The sequence below is a fragment of the Schistocerca cancellata genome, chromosome 2 (assembly GCF_023864275.1).
Source record: "Schistocerca cancellata isolate TAMUIC-IGC-003103 chromosome 2, iqSchCanc2.1, whole genome shotgun sequence".
NCBI classification, from domain to species: Eukaryota; Metazoa; Arthropoda; class Insecta; order Orthoptera; family Acrididae; genus Schistocerca; species Schistocerca cancellata.
Window position 1 is genome coordinate 727,616,604 of NC_064627.1, and position 5,996 is coordinate 727,622,599.

At 40.9% G+C, this 5,996-nt stretch overlaps 1 pseudogene; it reads right to left on the bottom strand.

The window, feature by feature from the left end:
* Positions 1–5,446: 5,446 nt before the first annotated feature.
* LOC126163318 (U2 spliceosomal RNA) lies at positions 5,447–5,607 on the bottom strand (annotated as a pseudogene).
* Between the last annotated feature and the right edge of the window lie 389 nt (positions 5,608–5,996).

Here is a 5,996-nt window from a genome sequence, read left to right on the forward strand (position 1 = left end):
TAATTACATCACAAAGAGAGACAGGCTCCATCCCCATACGTATAGACGGACGAAAGAAAATCAAATAGTTATGTTTGAAAAACACTCGCCATATATTGGAGGTCTTTCATGCAGAGGCATTTGAGAAAATACGCCCCTTTCTTCATGCATTGCCCGAAACCCACATGATCATGACATAAAACAAACACATACTGAACAATATTTCACTATTCATCAATCCAGAGCACGCCTACAGCATCGCCACTTAGACAGGTTCAGCAACTTCAGCGCAGCAGTCAGCAGCCTTTTATATTTGATACCTGGGAAACTACCACTGCTCTATTTCAAGTGTCTACTAAGCCACAGCTTCCAGATGTTGTACGTCAAGCATGTGTGGTTCGGATATAAATTTCTACTGCAAATGTACCCCCACCATAAACCCTCATAAGTTTAAAGAATCCACTTTACCCAAACCAGACAAGGGTGTTATTGTCCATATGTCCATATTTCTCACTTGAAATATAAATTATTTTCGAAGACCGAAGAAATCAGAGCATACCCCCATCTTCACGTCGCTAAACTATTGTTAGTTGTCGTAAAAAAGGTGTATAACAATATGGCATATGTTTCCTTAAGTATTCTTTCATCAGGTAAAAAAAAAAAAAACAGCTTACCGCCTGCTACATCCAGCATCACACAATTACAATAATAAAATCATTTTTGAACCATGCCAGAGTGCTAAGAGCATACCCTAGCTCTGTCATAGGAGGACTTCTCACTTTCGAACTCTGTTAAAATATAAAAAAAATGCTTTGTTGCCTATGAAGTCACCGAGCGAGTTGGCGCAGTGGTTAGCACACTGGGCTCGCATTCAGGAGGATGACAGTTCAATCCCATGTCCGGCCATCCCGATTTAGGTTTTCCATTATTTCCCTAAATCGCTCCAGGCAAATGCCAGGATGGTTCCTTTGAAAGGGCACGAGTGACTTCCTTCCCTATACTTCCTTAATCCGATGAGATTGATGGCCTCGCTGTTTGGTCTCCTCTCCCAAACAACCCAACCTACGAAGTTACATACTGTATCACCACAGAACAGCTGTAAGTAACAGGGTTATACCACTGCTGATTTTATTACGAAGGTCATTTTACCCTGTGCAGGTGGGAAACTGAAATTTCGTTAAAAAATCTCGCCACAACGAAAAAACTCCTGTTAACCTCTCCAACTTGTGAATCGTTTCCTTGGAATTCTCACCCTCGCTTCCACCCACCCACCGACATTTCATTGATATCAAATTGACTGAATAATTAATTAAATTGATCATGAGAGTCACTTTGCATGGTGAGTAACTTCTTTCCTGCAGTCGGATTACAATTGCCAGGTAGCTTACAATTGAGAACTGACGTTTGGAACTGACTACAGAAGATTTCTGTAGCAGCCAACATACAATTTGTGTAAGGAGCACAAAGACAAGATACAAGAAGTCTGAGCTCATATGGAAGTATATAGACAGTATTTTTCCCTTGCTCTGTTTGCGAGTGGAACAGGAAAGGAAATAACTAGTAATGATACAGGTACCCTACACCACACACATTAGGATGGCTTGCGATATAAGCATATAGATGTAAATGTAAATTTACTCTTTCTATTAAGATATCACTCCATCCATTTATAGACACACAAAACTCATGTAATAATCTTGTGCCTTATTTTCGAGAAAACAAAAAACGGAACTTCTGCTGCTGATTGTCTCTTGGTAATAATCTTCATCTTAGCCCCTAATTTTCTTATTGCAGTCAGTTTGCGAGAGATAAGTGAGAGGTTGTCGTACATTTGCCCAAAACACTTAGAAGTCGCAGTATAGAGCTCTCCTCCCAACTCCCCTTTCGTCAGAGAATCGCTTACTTGCCATATTCTCACTAACTTTCCAGTTTTCGATACATATCATTTTGATCCATCAGATTTCGATCGGTAATAGGTGTCCTTCGCCAAGTCACAGACCCCTGACAAGTATCTCGAAATACCATCACATTCAGACAACATTTCCATTAGTTAGATAGCTGTCTAGTTCCATTATTTACTGTATAGTCATCCACCTGTCACTGACTATGCAGGGAGCTATAACAACGAGAGAAATAGAACAATGGCATAGAGGACGAAATTCACAACCATTCCGAATACACATTCACTGCACAAACAAATGAAGAAGCATAGCACCTACAGTTCTTCAGTATCGAATGACTGTCTATAAATTTCCCCGTATACATTTCCTAACCTCGTATATCATTTTCCTATGATCACTAGGCTAGAAAAACGACATTGTAGTGGTGTGAGAGTCTTTATTGATAGCACAATCTCTCTCTCTCTCTCGCTCTCTCTCTCTCTCTCTCTCTCCCACACACACACACACACCACACACACACACTCTTACTTTTATCAGTAGGATTTCAGCATGTCCCTCTCTTCGAAATACGGAAAACAAATACCATCTGTGTCTCTCATCATTATTTTTATAACATCCAATGGAGTGAAACTACTGACTACAAAAACTTCGCTAATATTACTTCGTAGGGAACTCGATAGGATTTGATCATGTCTCTCTCTTCAGAAATACTGAAAACAAATACCATCTGCATGTCAATATCAAGGTTATGTGGTGACTCATTAAATATACAACTATTTTTCTACTGGATCAGGTGGCCAATGATCAACGTCACTTCCACAGCCCTCTGTAAGATTCTCTCTTTCTTTTTTTTTCCCTTCAGTTCTGACATTCCGGCTGATAATGGAAGTAAGACCTAAGAAAAATCAAAACACGTTCATAGGATTCGTCGACCTGGAAAAAGCGTTCAACAATATAAAATGTTGCAAGACGTTCGAAGATCTGAGGAATGATAAGAGTGGACGACCAAGAACGAAGCGCTCGGATTAAAAAGGGTGTAGACAGGAATGTGGTCTTCGCCCCTACTGTTCAATCTGTACATAGAATAAGCAACAAGGAAACTTCAGGAGTAAGATTAAAATGCATCGTGACCGTATGTGAAAGATACGATGCTATGATGACATTGCTCTTCTGAGTGAAAATGAGGAAGAATTACGTGATGTCCGCCGCTCGTGGTCTCGCGGTAGCGTTCTCGCTTCCCGAGCACGGGGTCCCGGGTTCGATTCCCTGCGGGGTCAGGGATTTTCACCTGCCTCGAGATGACTGGGTGTTTGTGTTGTCCTTATCATTTCATCATCATCCAGGAAAGTGGCGAAATTGGACTGAGCAAAGGTTGGGAAATTGTACGGGCGCTGATAACCACGCAGTTGAGCGCCCCACAAACCAAACATCATCATCACATCATCATCAATTACGTGATCTGCTGAATGTAATGAACAACCTAATGTTTACAGAGCATGAACTGAGAGAAAATCGAAGTAAGACGAAATTAATGACAGGATTGATGGTCACGAGGTAGATGAAGTTAAAGAATTCTACTACCTATGCAGCAAAATAACCAATGACGGACAGAACAAGGAAGGCATGAAAAGCAGACTAGCAGTCGCTAAAAGGGCATTCCTGGACAAGAGAAGACTACTAGCGTCAAACATAGACGCTAATTTGAGGAAGAAATTTCTGAGAATTTATGTTTCGAGCATAGCACCGTATGGTACTCAAACATGGACTTCGGGAAAACCGAAATAACAGAGAATTTAAGCATTTGAGATGTAGTGCTACAGACGAGTGTTGAAAATTGGGTGGAATGGTAAAATAAGCAATGAGGAGGTTCTGCGCAGAATCAGATAGGAAATGAGTATGTGGAAAACGTTGACAAGGAGAAGGGACTGGATGACAGGGCATCAGGTAATACATCAGGGAATAACTTTCATGGTGTTAGAAGGAACTGCAGAGGGCAAATACTGTACAGAAATACAGAGATTTGAGTGCATCCAGTAAATAATTGAGGACGTTCGTTGTAAATGCTGCTCTGAGAAGAAGAGGTTGGCACAGGATAGGAATTCGTTGCAGCCCACTCAGACCACTCAGATGACTGATGACTCAAAAAAACGCATTTATTGTGCTATTTTTCTCGTTTTGATAGCTCCCTACCTAGTCAGTGACAAGCACACAGAACTCTAACTAATGGAACTACACGAGCTTCTAACGAAAGGATTCCCAAAATACTGGGATTGAAGTCTTAATGTGCTGTCCAGTGGTTTGGTCACCCATTGTTTGTAAGTGGTCACTCAGCCACCGTTAATTATTTTTACCTGTTTGTACTGCTATTTTATTTTTAGTTTTATCTCCCTGTTTTGATGTGCTGTGTCCAATCTTGCCATTTGAACGATACCAATTCCCTCACCATTTGGCTCTGAATTGAACTTTCGGGAACGGGCGCTGATAACCTCGCTGTTGTGCGCCCTAAAACACTAATCATCATCATCTAACGAAAGGAACAGTGCTGCCGCAACGTGATGGCATTTCGAGAGAATTATCAGGGGTCTGCGACTTGTGGGGAAACAATATTTAATCAGGTGGATTCAAATGCTATAGATCGAAAACTGGAAGATTTGTGAGAATGTGGCATGTAAACGATACTCTGACGAAAGTGGAGTTGAGAGGTGAGCACTATACCGCTTCTTCTAAGTGTTTTGGGCAAACGTAACAATCTGTCGCATACCTCTCACGAACTGACTGCAGTGAGAAATTCAGGGGCTAATGCGAAGATTTTTACCGAGAGCAACGAGCAGCAGAAATTCCGTCTTTTGTTTCCTCTATAAATGACCTCAACGTTTTTCCATGAGCTTTGTGTACCTATAAATGGATGGTGTAACGTCTTAAAGGGAAGACTAAATTTACATTTAAATTTATATGCTTATTTTGCAAGCTATCGTAAGATGTGTGGCGGAGGGTACCTACATCATTAATAGTCATTTCATTTGCTATTCCACTCGCAAATGCCTCCATATGAGCGCTAATTTCTCTTATCTTGTCTTCATGGTCCTTACAGGATATGTATGTTGGTGTCAGTAGAAACCGTCTTCCGTCAGCTTCAAATGTCAGCTCAAAATAGTGTTCCTCGAAAAGAACATCGTCTTCACTCCAGGAATTTCCATTTGAGCTACCTGTCGTGTGTAATCCGACTGCCGGAAAAAGTTACTCACATGATGAATTTAATTAATCAGTCAATCAATTTCATATCAATGACATGCCGCCAGGAGGGTGGAAGCGAGGACGAGAGTTGTACAAATAGGATTTTCGAGTTGGAGTGGTACTGAGGGGTGTTTTTGTTGCTGCGAGATCTTTGAACGAAATTTCAGTCTCCCACCTGCATAGATAGAGAGGACCACAGTAATAAAATAAGCTATATTACGAATTTGTAAAGTGATATTTAGTATGAAACTGCTATTTACATCTCCTTTGTGCTGCTACCTTAAGAGACTTCTTAGGTGACGAATGATTTGGTTACTTTAAGAGACTTCGAAATTGATGAGGCGTCCTATGACAGAGGTAGCGCATGCTCTTAGCACTCTGTCATATTACAAAAATGAGTTTAATATACTAGTCCTCTGATACCGGATGTAGCAGATGTTAAGCTGATAACCACCGATATTTTTCACCTGATGAGAGAATACTTAGACGGAATATATCTAAGCCATGCAATTGTATACCATTTTTACCACTAACGATATCTTATTGATGTGAAAACGGGTGGGCGCTACGATTTCTTCTGTCTTCGAAAATAACTGGTATGAAAGGGAGGAATCTACATTATACATGAAAAGTTTGAGATGTTTGGACAACAACATCACTGTCTCAGTTTGGGTAAAGTGGTTTCTTTAAACTAGTGGGAGTCTTAGACGGGGGTATATTTGCAGTTAGAAATGTATGTCCAATCAAAACCATCTTATCTTGCAGCATCTGCAGTCATCGGCCGACCGGAAACCGAGGCTTAGTAGCTACTTGAGAGAACGGTGGTGGTTTCCCAGGTATCAAATATGGAAGGACGTCGAATTCTGCTCCGTGGCCACTGGA